Genomic DNA, 17,102 nt, shown 5'->3' with positions numbered 1-17,102 from the left:
TGAAACCACGTGGGTACGTTGACGATCTTCTCCGGCATATATTTCGCAGAGACCATGTCACTGCAAGTGCAATTTCTCATAAATTCAATGTCCCAGTTCTTACAATGTGCCCGATTACATATTAGATTCCTTCTCTTTCAGAGAATTTAACAGAAGCATACCATTTCACATCGAATTCCAGTCATTACAATGCTGTATCTCATTATTTAGTTGACTCTGTGGCAAGCAGTTCCAGGAAAGGATGCAATGCACCTACCTAGAGTCTTGCACGGACGTAGTATAAGAATACCCTTCTAGTAGATGGAGTGCGCATTTAGCAAAGAAGTCAATGACGCTCTTGCACGTGCGACACTTGCAGTGTATTTTCACAGAGAAAGAAGCTTTAATAATAATAACGCAAAGATATAAAGAAAGAAAGCGAGCGAAATGCCAGATTAATCAATAAAAAATGCGGCTAGTCATCGTCGTGTCCCCGAGTGGTTATGCCTTCCGAGCGGCAACATCAGCAGGTCTGCAAAAGAAACGGAATTACACCGTTGCATATATAACATTTGGTTGAACTTCTTAAATGTGTAAAAAAATTTGTAACATATGCTCTCCCTCCACTTTGACAGAGAACGGTGAACAGATACCTTAAAAGCCTGACGGGTTTTGAAATCAGCTTACCCAAGTTGGTACCAAAGATGTTCAGTAGGAAAGTGCACATTTACAGTGGGACGTACCCTAGTGGCGCATTTCATCCTGCAACTTCCAATTGCCACAAAGACTGCCCTACCTTCTATCTCTAGGATCGGTTGGACATTGCTATAATTAATATTAGAAGGGGCTTTTACCTACGAGCTGCAAGACAAGTTTACCTGTAGTTGAACGCAGTAATGAATATTTACACGGAAACGAAAGTGGACGAAAAAAAACATTAGGGCCGGCACTCGCGGATGAGCGCCGATTCCACATCCAAGGCTACACTACACTCAGTCCTAACGATACAATCTGTTATGCGCAAGATCAATAAATATAATTTCAACTTGCACATGACAAACGCTCAGAGACATGGAAGGATGTAATTTATCTATGCGTATTGATGTTATATTTGCGCTTATGGAGTATGTTGGAATATAGGTACTCCACTTCCTGTTCCGCCAAGCACGAACTTTCACAGTGGACAGGAGTCCAACATTAGGTTCTATCAAGACAAACTCACGATAGCGCATTTTCTTCCTTGCAGGTGCTCGAGCGGTTTGCGGGGAGGGTAGAGCTGCTTGAACATTCTCCCGAATATGATTTGTCTTCTCTCTCCGCTGTTCCGTCTTCTAGGGGGCTGCGATTCGAAGGTCAAAAATGCGTGATTTTAGTGCAACAGCGCTTCATCACACTGTACGAACGCTCGGCATTCTCGGGCCCCTCTACATTCTCTGTCATCACATGGCACTCACAACTCCTGACGTGCACAAGAAATGGATGACACGGCAAACGCCTGCAATCCACAAGGGCCTTTCAAATATCTACCCGCATTTGCCTTCCGTGCACGAATTCCAACGTGCGTGAGTAGGGGAAGGCAGTATTCAAGGAGATGGCGAGTTGATGAATACTAGTGGCTCTCGTTTTGAAACTCGTCGGCCAGTAATAGCCAGTTAGGCAGTTAAGCCAGTGATCTATGCAGGCAATAAACCTAGCTTCATGCATTGTCTCTTTTTTCCCGCCTATACTTAAGCCACACTTAACAAAGGGAAGGAGCACAAGTACCTTGGCTTAATATTAACACACAATTTCAGATGGGAACGCCATGTTAACAACGTTACCTCGACCGCACAAAAAAAAGTTGTTTTTTCCCAAACAGACATCTTAGACTAGCACCCCCAAACACAAGACTACTAGCATATAACACATTTGTCAGATCTGTATTAGAATATGCTTACGTTGTTTGGTTTTCTTTCGCCGAAGAACTCGTTAACAAATTAGAAGCAATTCAAAGTAAGGCACTAAGATATATTTACAACAAACATAGGTTAACACACACACCCATAGAATTGCTAAAACAGGCCGCTATACTGACCTTACGAAATCGAGCCAAGGTTGCGCGATTCGAAATTATGTATCAACTTATTCATAATGAATTGAAAATAGACAGTTCCAAATACTTATCTATAGGACAAACGCGAGTCACCCGACATAAACATTCACTGTCATGAAACGAACACCGATTTCATACGGAAAGCCATAAGCATTCGTTTTTCCCTTTAATGACACGTGAATGGAATCAGCTGGACCCTAGTATTAAAAACGGTCCGACCTTAACTACTTTTTTGACATTAGCCGAAAATGAACTGCGTGCTTCACACTTATGACTTACCTGTGACACCATTTATTTCTGCTTCTTATGATATCATTTATTTCTGTGCTATATTGTTTTATTTCATTCTATTGTGTACATAATCAATTTCTTTAACGACACCTTAAACATATCTTATAGAGTACTACCTCTTGTGCATACCTCACTTGTATTACTTGCCATTACTGAGCACTATTGTTTATTTATGCAAATTGTTTACTTCTTTTCCTGCTGTAATTATTGCCTAATTTGACAGAGTATGTCATTACCCCTTGTTACTCTAAAATTCGCCGCTATGTCTTATTGTGTAATTAATGCCTACCATTTTGTTCACCTTTGGAAATTTTCTACCTTTTTGATTACCTCGTAACATTATTACAACGTATTTTTCTGCCTTTTATATTGTTTGCCTTTGCTAATTGCATGTCTATTATGTGTAATCTTAATATTGCGCTAATTATTATTGTTACATTGTAAGATAACTATGCATGCCCTTCCTGTTACGATCCCTGATGGGATCGACAGGATGAATGAATAAATAATAAATAAATAAATACTACAAGTCTCTCTGGCTTATCTCTACTGCCAATGCGTTAACAGTACCACTAAGCATTTAGTCCCATCGCTTGTGGAAGGTGGGCTTTCGGTAAGGACATGAACGGGTGAATATCTTTGCGTTATAGAAATTCGCAGTTCCGCCAGAAAGCCGAAGCATCGATTGCGATAGCAAATTAGTAGACAGCTGTACGAAGTAAGAATGGTAGTTTTATAGCCCGTATAAATCTGTAAACATTCGCTTACTAACTGAATTAACAATGATAGAATGTGTAAGCGTGACTGAACGAGGACGTAGAGAGGAGCAGACAGAGAGACAGCGCTGTCATGGCGTGTCTACTTCTTTCGACGCCCTTGTTCAGTCCCGCTTACAAAATCTGTCATGGATTCAAAGCCAACTAGCCCGCCAACGTGTTTTAACTAACCAGCAGAATGTCACGCAGGCACAGGTAAACATGTACGAATCTCATTCGATGAGCGCGGAAGCTCGCTGTGAAAATTCCGTAGAGGAATTGCGGCAGCAGCAAGCGAATGGACCTTCATGCATGTATCCCTGGTCTCCCTTCAGCAGGAACGAAACGTCGAAAGCACAGCGCATACGAAGCTACCTGCACTAGGCGCACTCACCAACATCGCAAATCGCTTTCAAGACACGAGCGCCTGCAACGCATCCCTATACAGCGTCCACCAAAGGGCTTACTACGGCGCTCACGGGTCGCGTGGCCAACGCCATAGTAGGCGCCGCGGTTGTCGCCACTCTGTACGACGAGACGTTCAATTGAGGGATCGCCAGTCGTTTGTGCGCAGGTGCGAGTAAAAGAGGGCGTGAGAGAGCTGGGGGCCTTTGCTCCTTGAATATATGACTCTGCCTAGGCACTACCGAGGAGGTTTTTTTGGCGCGCGTTGCATGCTTTTGTCCACTACACATGCCGCCATTGCTGAGTGCGGTCGAGTTTATGTTCCGCCGCTGGGTGCCCGCGCGGTGACTCAGTGGGCACGGACGCCCCATTTGGTGATCACTGTGTCTGAAGGGGCAAGTTAATTTGACTGATGTTGTATTAATCACGGGTCACTTTTTTCGTAGCGACGACTGATTGAATTTTTTACAAGTACTGCTCCAGGAGGGCACATGTAACCGGAAAATGGAGGCCTCAGGAGAGCACCTGAGGTTATAGTAAAGCAGGCGGCGCAGGATTTTCAGGGCATCCAAAGGGTAGCGGGGGGATAAAGGCTGTAAGCAAGGCGGCACGTGGGTTGGGGCCGCGGAGGCCGAAGCATGCCAGGGGGCGTCCACATAAAAAATTGCCTGTCCGCTGATAGCCGGTCCTATGCAGCACCCCTGGCACGCGCAGGCCTCGGCGAGCCCCGTCCACGGACGGGACCAGTCCGGGTTCTAGCTTCGGTGTCCCCGTTGCCGCTTTGGTTTCCTGGAGGCGCCGCCAATAATGCGAAAAAATTACACGTTGTTGCAATTAGTGAAAAACACGATTGAATAAATATAGTTACGTCGAGCCGCCAACTTGTGACGTTAAGTTCAGTACTACGGTGCCCCGCGGTTTCTCCAACACCAGCCAGAACTTTGCCTCTGAAGGTACGTCGGACAGACTTTTTCGCGCCTGCGGCGCTGGTACTTGGTCAGTCATCGTTACCGGTGGCCTTTCAGCCACTTGAGTTCAACCGCTGTTGCTAAGGCATACTGCCTTCTAGATTTTCAATATATGCGGCCTGGGCCCCACTACGGTCGTTACTGATCCCACGGAAACATCTGTGACGTTATTTACAAGGTACCTACATCGCCGTAACGCGAGTGAAAGCTACGATCCACCAGGACTCGGCTGGCTGCTTTACCTACTTTACCGCGCCAGCATCCAGCGTTCCCAGCGTAAACAAACGCGACCCCACTCCACAATGCCGGCACGCCGAGGGACACACGCGCACAACACGCGCTAAGAAACCTCCTGCCTAGTACCTAGGCGGGGTTATGTATTCAAGGAGCAAAAGACCCCAGATTTTCTCTCGCGCCCGCTCTTACTCGCGCCTGCGCACAAACCACTGGCGATCCCTCAAATGAACGTCTTGTCTGTGTATGGAGCGGCGGGCGAGAAGGACATTGAGGCACGGTGGCAGCCGCCGGAGAACAACGCCCCTCCTCCCTGATCTCACCCCTCTACCTCGGGCGCCTCAGGAGAGGGCACGCATCTGGGCCGCGTACATCGCTCGCGCACGCGAGATTGAACCGCGTTCACCGGCTCACCCTCAAAGGCTTCATCAACACATTGTCCCGTGATATCTTGCTTGCCATGTTTGTAAGTAGGCTAACTAAAATTTTGCTGAGAAGTTATAAATAAACCAGGAACAATTTAGCGGTGTTTAGTCAGTTGCCTTCTTTGTTTAAACGAGCATACAACAATTCCCCGTCCGAGGTTTTATGTAACGCCGCTATTAAAAGATTAGGAATTAGAGAAAAAATTGAAGGCCTTGTTTTTTTATCAAATTCATTTGTATGTCACTAGATATTAATTTCGGTATGGTTCTTGCTGTGCTGGACAGGTCTATTTTAGCCGTTCCGTTGCTTCTCACAGTACCTGTGCTTGTGGAGCCTGCACTGGAGCTTGGCGTCTGGAGATAGCCGGCTTCACTTTGCTGGAAGATGTTTATCGTTATCTGCGAACTAGTTGCGCTGTAGCCCCGGATGATCCAGCCGCAGATAACACCTACGGTGAACATGTAGAGCACCAACACGACACGTGGCCTCCAGCATGGGTCTGAAAATTAAAATTGAGAGGGTCACCCTACTGTATGTGTGTGTATCCGTGGCCTTGCATAGCATGTGTCAGCGCGTTTTAGTAACTCTATGTACAGTGCCTCGAAAGAAGCGGGAAGAAGTGAACTGATATGTTCAAGACTGGGCCAGTGTGGTTCTCCGGATCCTGCCGACGTGCACTATCGAGCAGCAGTAAAACAAAACTAACATAACTACGAGTGTTATATACTGTACCAGGCCTGGCTGTTTTGCTTGTAGACATACGAAGGGGACAGGAGGAAGGGCAGCAGTTCGTTGACTAATGTCTTCCATGGAAAATTATCACACTGCCATTTTATGTGTCGGTGTATCAGATGTACGCGACATTCTCAAACGCTTTACTGCAAATAAAACGTTCGCATGTTTGAACGGTTCTGAAAGTTAGTTATTATTCCCTACAATGCAACACGAGGCGAACAAACCTCGGAGCAAGAGGCCACATGGTCTAGCCTGGGAAGTATATACAAGAACTGGTTTAGTCAGAAGAAGACATTCAGCCTTGCAAAAAATTCACTTCAAGTATTGCGCCCAGGTTATGTATTGTGATAAGCGGCATGGGAAGACCGACGCATGGGCACCGAAAAACGCATCACAAGACGCATCGCGAAATGCGCTTACTGTAACAGCGTTGGTCAGTGGTACCCAGCATCAGACGGAATGGTTTAACATGAGTACAAACAGGGGCAAGTTTAATTAGGAATTATCCTGGAAACATCTTGTGTCGTACATTTATACCTGCAATTTTGACCGAGACTAGACAGATGAAGCGTGGAAAGCATGATTCGGATGATTTGCTTTGGGCCGCGAATATAGCGGTGTTTTCACACCATTAACACGATTTCACATCTGTTCGCACTTCCGTACTGGGTTGTCATTCGGGGCCATATTGGGCTTTGAATCACCCAGAAAAGTTCAATTATAAAAGAAATGAATCTTTTACAAATGCACCTATATCATGTACCGTATTTTGATTCTGACGCGCACATGGCTATAATCGCCCGAGATCTTCACGGTCTGAAATGAATAACGCAATGCCACCAATTTTTTGCCATTCCATTGTTTCCTTGCCATTTTCCCACGACCAGTGAGAGAACGTAATACAGCCGTTTGATCTCTCGTAAAGAAATTGTTGCATGCGAGTTACAACAAACTGGGCATTCATTCATCGTCACTGACGGAGGCCTCTTAATCATTATGGGTTGCCCGATTTATTTCATTTTAACAGCTCCCTGTGTCATTTGAGCCACTGCATTTGAGAACTCCCGGGATGCCATGTTAACCTATCCATAGTGTCTAGATATACTATACCTTAATTAACTTGCGAAACCGGCGCATACATGACAGAGCTCATGCCGCTGCACCGACGTACGAATTGGATTAATAAAACATTTGACTGGCATTGGTGGCAGCTTTTGCCTCTATGAAAAATGTGTTTTCTGTTTATCTGGCATTTAGTGCGTACGACAACTTTTGACAAAATATTTCGAAAAGGCTAGAGCGAATACCATACTCACAACAATTGCGTTATTTCCGGTCGGCAAAACTTTATAGCTAAGCGGTAGCGAATTCTCTATTAAGAAATTAAAAAAAAAATGATGGCGCATTATGTTCAGCAATTTCGCCCGTTACGTACGAATGAACACCACCTGTATGGAACTCGTGTCGTGCTGCAGTAGGTCACCCTTGGCCTTCTCTAGTGCCCAAGATGCACCATAAATTGTTGTCCATGAGGTGTAAATCTGTACAAAACAATAGCAAAAAGCAGAGATTACGAGTTGTACAAATCCCCGGAAATACAGTATATACAACGTTTCGAGGGGTCGACATCTTGAGCAGTGGTTGGATATCAATATTGGCAAACCCACAAGAAACCCCACCAAAAGCTTCCTCTAGAAAACCAATAGACTATCGAATTATTGACACAAATGGATGTATCGATTCTTGTGGTTTATTGGTCTTATAGGCGCACTTGCCCATGGGCTCACCCTGACGTTCACCCTGACACCACAGGTGTCAGGTGTTCCACAGGTGTGACCATCCCACAGGTGCGACCGTCCCCACAGGCGCATTTGTTGCAACCGACCTATTCGTACGCGCGCAACGCATTTTAGTCTGTAGGCAAGATTTGCACCATTATAGCGTGGGCAAGATTTGCACCACGATGGATAAGCCTAAGATTTATTTTTTTTCTCACACTTCTCCGGGCATGCCCAATTACATGTGGATTGTTCGGTAGAATATAGCTTCACGAGGAATTACTTATGTAGGAAAAAAAAAAACGAAAGGTCACACTATGTTCAGAATTTCTCTGGTCTGTGTGAAAAGTAGATTATAGAACTTCTGACGCAGGCATGAAACAGCATAGAATGTGTTCACAGTATAGTTAGAAAGAAGCAAGCAGCTGCAATGAAATATTTAATTAGCAGAAGGAACTGCGCGCTATATATTCAGCGTCGCTTCCGGTAATCAAACCAGCGACCTCGTTGTCATTATCAGGAGGCCACAGCCAAACGATATACAACGTGGTGGGTACACAACTCGCCTAAAAATGCTAAATTTTGACAGCACCAGTTGCGACCTGAACGTGTCCGAAGTAGCAACACACGTCTCGAAACTTTGCCGCAAGTGCTTCAATTAGGAATGCGCTAACCTGCCATAAATCGTCTGGTGCTGGGGAGGTTTATATTTACCGTGCTTATTTTTCTTTGCGGACGCATTATGTACTCGATTGCGCGAAAGTCTGTCGGCATCGGCATGACCGGAACATGGTAGCAAAATTTGCCGACGGCGAGGAGTGAGAATGCGTCAGAAACGCTCAGATTGACTTTAGAATTTCAAGGGGTGTTTCTATACACAAGCGAACAATTAACGACATTCAAAAGAAAATTGGGTTAATTTCCGGCATGGGTGGGAATAGAGCCATGGCCTGATGGGTGCTAGAGGAGCACGCCACCCCAACACCATGAAGACTCCTCGTTCCTGGTTGTCTGAAAGTCTGCTTTGTGTTGCTGACAACCGTGGAGAGGAGGACGCTGTACGAACGAAGAAAACTAGTCGGTGAGGAGGCTACATCACGTGCGCTATTCGACCACATCGCAAGAATGTCCTTTCTGTTTTAACAAGGACATTTCACCATATACGCCTTGCTCCGTTGTCGAACATTCCAAGCTTACAGAGTCTCGCGCATGTCGAAAACAAATCGAAAACATTTTTTACTAAATTTGACTAGAATGCTTTCGCGTTCCCACACGTAAGCAGCCTTAAGCGTCTCTGCCCCATTTTTATCCTCAACCAGGAAATCCACGGCCATCGCTCGTGAAAATGACGGTTAGAAGCGCGTTAGCAGGGTACTTCGCTACTTTTCATCTGGTCACGAAATTCCCGCGTATCGCCATGGAAGCGTTTCCCTTTAGCGTTCACAGTGAACGCACCGCGGAGCATGGCGCAAATGCATGGAAGCGAACGGCCGACAGACACCACGGGCGTTATATGTGTTCGCCCGCTTTTGCGCACGCGTCCACTGCTACTAACGGCGTGATAATATTGTCGGCATGGCATGCAACCCGTCGTCCTGTTCCTGAACAGAGTTTGCAAATGTAAACGCGAGCACTCTCGAAAGAACTACAACGCCCTGTTTCATTTCGAGGTTCTCTCATTTGTAACAGCCATCAAATTCACATTGGTGCACTGAAGACAACTGCATGATAAACCGGCTGCAGAGCAATTTCGCCAGGCACCTTTATGTAATTGCACGTGAAAGGCCGGCGTTACTGTTTTTAACCGGTCATGTTTCAGTTCAACTGTACATCTCTCTGCGTGTAGTGACAGCATGCTTCATGGTAGCGAGCACTCCAAACATTTACTGCGTGCCTGCGTGTCGGTCAAGTTACAAGGCTACCTAACTCACATTACTAATTGTACTAATTGAATAGCTTAACGAAAATAACTGAAGAAGTTCCATAATAAACAACTAACCTTAACTAAAGAACTAATTATTAATTCACCCATACCGAATTTTAACAAATATATCGCCAACAATTAAATAATTACGTAATAATTAAGAAAACTGGTTAACTAGAATAACGTATACTAATAGGTTATTAGCTAACGTAACTACACTAAATAATAAGTAATATAACTGTAGATAACTGACCAAGTATCTATCGTACTGACTGCAAGAAGTAATCACTCAACTTACGGGGAAGTTTCGCGACCAGAAGGAATGACTAGGAGGGCCCTTGCCTTAGCCTGGAAAACTGCGATACGTTGAGTAACGTTATTGGCAGCGGACACGTCCTGGCGCGGTGCTCAGGGCCGAAGTGTGATCGTCGGTCACATTCGCCGCAAAGACTCTCCGAGGTCATCGAAACCCAACGTAGAATTGAGGTTAAACAGCGCGAAAAAGACGAGGACACAAGGAAACAAATACCACAGACAAGCGCTTGTCTGTGGTATTTGTTTACTTGTGTCCTCGTCTGTTTCGCGCTGTTTAACCTCAATTCTAAGTATGAACCGACTAGCCCTCATCAAGATCTTTCTAAACTCAACGTGTTTGCTGCCTAACTGAAATGCGCACGTGAGAGCAGAGATGGACAGAAGGAAACATATCACATATCGCAGCACACTTTCGATGACAACGCGCGCCGTGTAGACAAGGAGGATCCCCAAAGCGCCACTTAAGAGGACAGCCGCCATGCTCGAGTCTGGAACGGTGTGGCGTCGAAAGGTCCCGCGGGGTACAAAAGCGCGTTCTACACAGCCCTCGATTCGAGCCGCGCGAGACCCATGCCGCGATGGTGCCGCGTGATGGTGCGTGGCCGTGGCGATGACGCTACATATTGCCGTGATGCAGGTTCATTCGCTAAGATTTCGAACGGGTCCCTGAAGCAGAACACTAGAGTACCCAATCTAGCACAACGCCGTTCATTTCAGGAAAGCACACAATAAATTTTGTAAACCCATGATAAAAAAAAAGAGATTGAGAATAATACCGGTGTCACACGTACACTTCTGATCGCGATCGGTACCGATCCGGATCAAAATTCTCGACTGCGATTCACTATCTCGCGCATTTTGTGCAAAGGAGCCAGTCCTGACCGAGAAATTCTTTCCGGATCATGCCTGATCGCGATCAAAAGTGCGCCGTGTGACAACCGTATTACTTGATGAAATATTAATACCAAGATACAACTCAGAATAGCAACAACCCACTAACCCCCGTATCCAGAAATTGCATCTTAATTTGAAGCCCATGATTCACTTCATTTAAATGACGCCTGTCGTGAACGCCATGTGAACGCAATCAAGGAAACGCAATGAGCGTCTTAGGCGCGTGAACCCCAGGCATCATTTATATCAAGTCAAGCATGGTCTTCAAATTAAGATGTAATTTCTGAATACGGGGGTAATAGTTATGGCATAACGCGAGTGCAAGCATACGGCGGAGACAACGAAACAAGCGTACACCGTTGACAGGCGGCGGGCGAGGAGATGAGTTAACGGCGCTGTTCTTACCTAGTTACACAGAAGATGGTGACGCCGCTCTTCAACTCGGCCAGTCTCTTCGATCTCGTTGTCTTCGGTGTCTGCCTCCGTTCTTGGACGCGCTTCGTTTTTTTCTTTCTTCTCTTCTGGCCCTCAGTGTGTCGTTCCAGGATTGCTGATCTTCGGAGCTCGGTGTCTTCCAGTTATTGGTTCTTGGCAGCTGCGTTGGCGTTTCAGATTGGTTCATATCTCATTTATTTTCTTTACTTGCGCCACGTGTCCTCGTGCTTTGCCCTCTTCGTCGTCCTCATCTTTTTGTTAAAGCTTTGGACTAGCACGTCCGTGCGCGCGCTCCTTGCTTTCATCTTTTGCACTCGCCATGCCGGACACTCGTTTTCGCGCACAGCACTACACCCCATCTGCTGCACAATTAGGCAATCGCATTTTGTATCTCCTAGTGAGATCAGAAAGGTTGCACGGGGATACCTTCGCGCGCTCAGGATGCGCGCAGAAAACGCCAAGTTGCGCCACTGTCCAATGAGGAACGCCACGGCTCTGCTTCTCCACTCATTCCCGTGTCGATGCTTGTAATTGTGAACATTAAACGCGTTCGCGTTTTTTCGGTACTTAACGCCCAAAGTGGAGACTATGTATTTCTACGTTTGTTTGTACGTTTGAATCTAAACATTTTTTTTTGCTTACCTGGGTCAATGGTTTGCTAACCATTTTCTCTCCTTCCTGAGTCACTGAGTAGTCCGTCGCCGAAATGTTAGCGCATCGCGCCGCTAAGGTGAGGTAACAGAGTTTGAAACCAACCAACCAACCATCCGAACTTATAGCGGGTGCGGACAGTCAAGAAGCAATAAGACGACGGTCACCGACCAAGGGAAGTACTAAAAAAGAATAAATCTTAAAGATGTTTCCGCTTCCCTACGGAAGCCTTGTTCACAATGCGATGAAGGGACAGCCAATAGGACAGTCAAGAGTGTCATAAGAAAGGGAACGTCTTGATGGTGGGAAGCCATTTTAGGACAAAGGAGATGGCGTGAAGTATCAGTGCAGAGTGTAATTGTGGCACATTGTGGTGTACCTTGTGATGCATTCATGTGGCAGAGTTACTTATACGAATGTGATATTGACGGGAATATGGTGAACCAAATTGTGAATTTCCGCCTCCCGGCACACAGTAAAGTGGTCTCCGTTGAAACGATGTAAAATTTGCGCAGTTGTTATTTCCTGCAAACCTGACATCTTGAATGGAGTAGAGTTCACACCCCCTCTGTAGATCTTGAAGCCTAATATGGCTTGCGCTAAAGGACAAATCTTAAACACTAGCTGCAATGTTAGCGCTAGAGAGCAGACGAAATCATCGCTTCCAAGCATTGAGTGAACGAAGAGGCAAGTGATCTATGTGACCTTGCGGACTCTACACTCAAATTACAGTGTATCTGTCACTTTCCAGTAGTTACAACAAGTATTTCAGCTGCCTCAATATAAATCACGTGATTTAAAACGTGGCCCTTTTGAAACCTTGCCAGCATATAGCGTTTTCAAGCACTTAATAAGAAATTTGTTTACAATATGGCAGTAATTCATCCGCACACATCTTCGTGAGAACATTGATCAAGTTGCCGTTCTACATCAAGCATTGTAAGCTTGCGGTATGGCACACGCATACGTTGGTCTCGGTGAGCGGAGCGCGCTGCTTCGTCGCTCCCTCGTTGCTGATGATGGTGCAGTGACCTGGCAGCCACTGAAGTCTGATCATATGCCGATGTTCAAAAAAGCGTTATTGAGATTCAGGGACGCTGGACTCAACCGTGGAGATTTTCTTCAATACCAACTTGAACGCATCATCAGGTATGCCTTTTAACACATGACCGACATTGTCCCTCTCCGACATGTCTTTGTCAACTTTTCGGCACAGGGCTAACACGTCTTGAATATGCATGATGTGCAATTCCGTGGCTGACTGAGTTCTTGACGGGAGTTCCTTTGTTGTGGCCAGCTGTTGTCCAACGGATTGGCTAAACAAGTTGCGTAGTTGCGAAAATACCCGTGTACTTATATTTAGGTGCACGTTAAAGAACCCCAGGTGGTCGACATTTCCGGAGTTCTCCACTACGGCGCGCCTAAAATCAGAAAGTGGTTTTGGCACGTAAAACCCCACAATTTTTATTTTTCTGCTTGCAGACGCCCCAATTTGTTACATGTTCTTTATGCGTGCTAAAAAATAGGTGTGCTCAACCCCCTTAAATAATTTTTTTTTCACAAGCACCATCGCCTTGTCCCAATTGTGGTCGCTGACACGCTCGTATAATGCAAGCGAATTGTCCAGGTCATTGGTGGCCGTGCAGTAGAATGTGCCGAGTTCGTAGGGATGCGAAAAGATGGCCGTAATGGAGCTGGCATGAACTGCGCAGGCACTAAGCTGTCTTACGACATCCTGATGGGACAATCTTGGCTTCCGCTACGGAGATGCAGGAATGGGTTGTAGCCAAGCGTATCTAGCACCTCCACCGAAAGATGTTACGAGGCGTATTTAATTGGTAGTAGTGGCTGGTTGGTACTCGTCAAGCGATGCAGCACAAAAACATAGGCTTATGCCTAGCTCAAGCATTCAGTCATGGCCCTGACCGTTGCCGCTTTCATTGTTCAACCGTGACAATATGTACTTTGCCAAGTTGTCTATTCCAAATTAATTGTCGTCGAAGCGAAAGTCGGTGAAGGCTTTGTTGACCTTTTTACGTGACAGTGGCCTATTAGAAAGAATATAATGACCCCATTCCCTCCCTGTTCATATTTTTTCTCACGCTTTTATTTTTGTCACGCTCTTCTTTCCGTCTTTACTTACCCTTTCTTTTCCCCTAGTGCAGGGTAGCAAACCGGAGGTTTTAACTCTGGTTAACCTCCCTGCCTTTCTCTCATTTGCATCTCTCTCTCTCTCTCTCTCTATTCCAAAATTCAGGCACATAGGCAGTGGTCTGTGCTAGCATTACCGAGGTTAGAGATCGATAACATACATTAAAATGTGCGAAGTTCCTAGACAATGCGGATTCCATTAATAAAGACGAGCGTAGCTTTGTATACCCAAATGCGGAACTGCCTTTTCCAGCTTACTGTGGAGGCTAAGCAGAGGTTCACGGCGACAATTGAGGACGTCATGGACTTTGAAGGAGTTGTGAGAGCAGTCGTGCATGTGACTTGCATTTGATAATCACAGCGAAAGCTCATCAATGTCTTTAGTGAGAAACTTTATGGTTGAAAGGCGGAGAGGTCGTCCTCAGTGAAGTGCTTCTAGTCCGCTACTTGATGCTTGGGGAAGGGTTCTTTTATAAAACAGAGATAGGATGTTAAAAATCAGGGTGGTGTGGTAGTGTTCATGACAACTCGACAGCATATTGCTTGTCAGCAACGCCTACAAGCGCATTTCACACTAGTATATGAATATTTGCGGCCAGAGACCGAGGTTATCGCAGTGTAGCCAGGAGACAACCTATTTTGTGAGCTGTGAGCTGTGAACCAGATTTGCTGCAGCATGGCTTTGAATAGATAGTGGAAACGGAATGTAACACTAATCTTTGCAGGGTCTTTCACTTCAACTCAGTAATATTTTGGCACTAGCATTTAAGAATCTAATACCGTTGGATAGTGAACTGTTAGGACAAAAAATCTCTGTTATCCATAAAATGAGGTGTATTTAAGATTTTTCCCCGGGAATTTTGCAGATATCCATCAGTCATTAGGGCCAATGATTGTGTGGAGCACATCGACAAGTGGCAAAGGCCTCCTTTTCTGCCAAAAATGAAATTGCTGTCTTTGAATGACGACTGCATGCTCAAGTACGCCATTTTCCTTTGCTTGGTAGTATACTAAATAAAACATGTCACTTGCCCATAAAGTACTAGCAGTCCCAAGTTTGGCTTAGGCCAAAGTTTGGGACTGCTAGTACAAAGTGTTTTGTGCAAAGAGGAAAGTTTTACGTGTTGCTGGACTAGTAGTAACCTGTTAAATATGCTTGACAAACTTAATAACTGTCCCACAGATCTTTTCTTCATGCAGCTTTTTCTTTTCATTTTTTTTTCTTTTTTTACTATACCCCAGGCGTGGAAATTTTTTCCTTGATGTGCCAGCACGGGTTCTCAGGATGTTTGACCTTAGGAACTTCTATGTTCTTTTCGCGTTCATGTAAATTTATTTCGATGTTCTTTTCCTATAGTATACTTGTCAAGGGACACAATCAATGCCCTCTCTGAAATATCAATGCAAAATTTCCTTTTATTTTCGCTCATTGCGCACCTTTCAATCGCATAACAATGCGACTCTTCACAATACACGGTGTTATTTCTCACACAGTCCTTACAAACAAATTTTATTGCGAAGGTAATATTACCTAGCACTTGTTTTTATGCTCAGGTGATGAGTTTTTGTGCAAATATTGTGCAATCCTGTAATCCACATTACCGAGAAAAAGGGTCTTCTGAAACTCTAGGCCTACTGAAACTGTCCTCTTGAGTGACATATATGTCAACACCTAGTCGTGTTGCGTATATTATTTCTCCTCGTCCCATCGGGGTACTTCAATATACCTTGACTGAAACAAGGCAACTGACAATCAATTTAGTCTAGTTACGTGTTCGTGATAAAGTTTAATAAGCAAGCCATATATTATGTAATGTTGAACTAAAAGTTTATTTGAGTGCGTATTCGCGTCTTGTCGAAAAGTTAGCACCATAACAAAAAAAAAATACAACGACAAAAAAGATATTCTAGTCTGTTCCAAGTTGTTTTATCTATACAGCTGTGCTTAAGGAAAGTACTAGAAAAGAAACTAGGGCTAGTTGGTGGTATTTCATGTTTCGTAAGTTAGCAGCGCTAAACAGACAAGGACGAAAGAAAAGAAGAAACACGACACTGCTGCGAAAAGGGTTACAATTAAAGCTGGCATATAGCTAGCTCGTGTTCTTTATGCTTAGCTGATGCATTTTCATGCAACATTTACTACGCTCTGCAGAGGGAAAAGTCGTCTTTGAAGCACATCCTAGTTCATTACTGATTCATTCTAGTTACCTGAAAAGGCTTCGAAATCCTAAGGCACAGCAAAAATGCAATTTGTGTTTTCACTTCTTGTATTACTTACCTAATTGTTTTCATGTATTTTAACTTTTTCTAATGAAATTACTGGACTCACTTATACATCGACAAATTATGTAAAGGTGTGAACATTGGGTGTTTTCATTTACGATTGAACATAAACTGGTGCGTCTGTGTTTGTATGCTGGCTCACTACACAAACAGAGTTAAGTTATGCAATCTGGGAAGTATCTAGTTAAGATAGGTAGAACATTTATAGCTCTTACTACGTGTAGCGATCACATATGTATGTATGTATGACTTATGAGAAGTCAGATTCGCTGGCCGCTTCAGAGGCCCTTCCAAAACATTGTCCACACTTCCACACGGACGAAATTGAGAATGCAATAAGCACTCCTCCCATTCTCCATTTGATTAACCCTCTTCCCCTGCGCCTTCTTTATGCCACCCTGAACTTGCATACGAGCAAACCGCAACAAGAAATGTTAACTGTAGTATGAGCTAGCTTTTGTCAACTCTGTTATATATTGTAAGTATTGTGGCGGCCGTGGACGATCTAACACGTTACGCGTACACAGCCTCTCTGCCATTAGGGACTGCTGCTGAAGTCGCCGATTTCTTTCGACGCAACATTTTCTTACGCCATGCATCTCCACTCGTTATCCTCATAGATCGCGGCAAAGCCTTCCTCTCGTCTATCCTCCTAGGTTCTGTGTGCGTCAAGCACAATTCACAAGACAACTTCCAGATCTGCAGACCAACGGCTTCACGGAACGATTTCATCGCACCCTCTTCGACATGGTTGTAATGTACAACCGTCCAGACCAGACGAACTAG

General features: G+C 44.9%; 1 long non-coding RNA gene across 1 annotated transcript; it reads right to left on the bottom strand.

Annotated features, from left to right (window-relative positions):
• Nucleotides 1-340: 340 nt before the first annotated feature.
• On the bottom strand, nt 341-11,407 carry LOC129384427 (uncharacterized). The gene is made up of 5 exons (XR_008612148.2): nt 11,202-11,407; nt 7,334-7,426; nt 5,470-5,649; nt 1,202-1,318; nt 341-511 (listed from the first exon to the last, which is right to left on the bottom strand). It is a non-coding gene; the product is annotated as an uncharacterized lncRNA (long non-coding RNA).
• Between the last annotated feature and the right edge of the window lie 5,695 nt (nt 11,408-17,102).

The sequence above is a fragment of the Dermacentor andersoni genome, chromosome 9, assembly GCF_023375885.2.
Source record: "Dermacentor andersoni chromosome 9, qqDerAnde1_hic_scaffold, whole genome shotgun sequence".
In the NCBI taxonomy this organism is placed as follows: domain Eukaryota; kingdom Metazoa; phylum Arthropoda; class Arachnida; order Ixodida; family Ixodidae; genus Dermacentor; species Dermacentor andersoni.
Note: the sequence above shows the minus strand (reverse complement) of the source record. Positions and strands in the feature narration are given on the sequence as shown.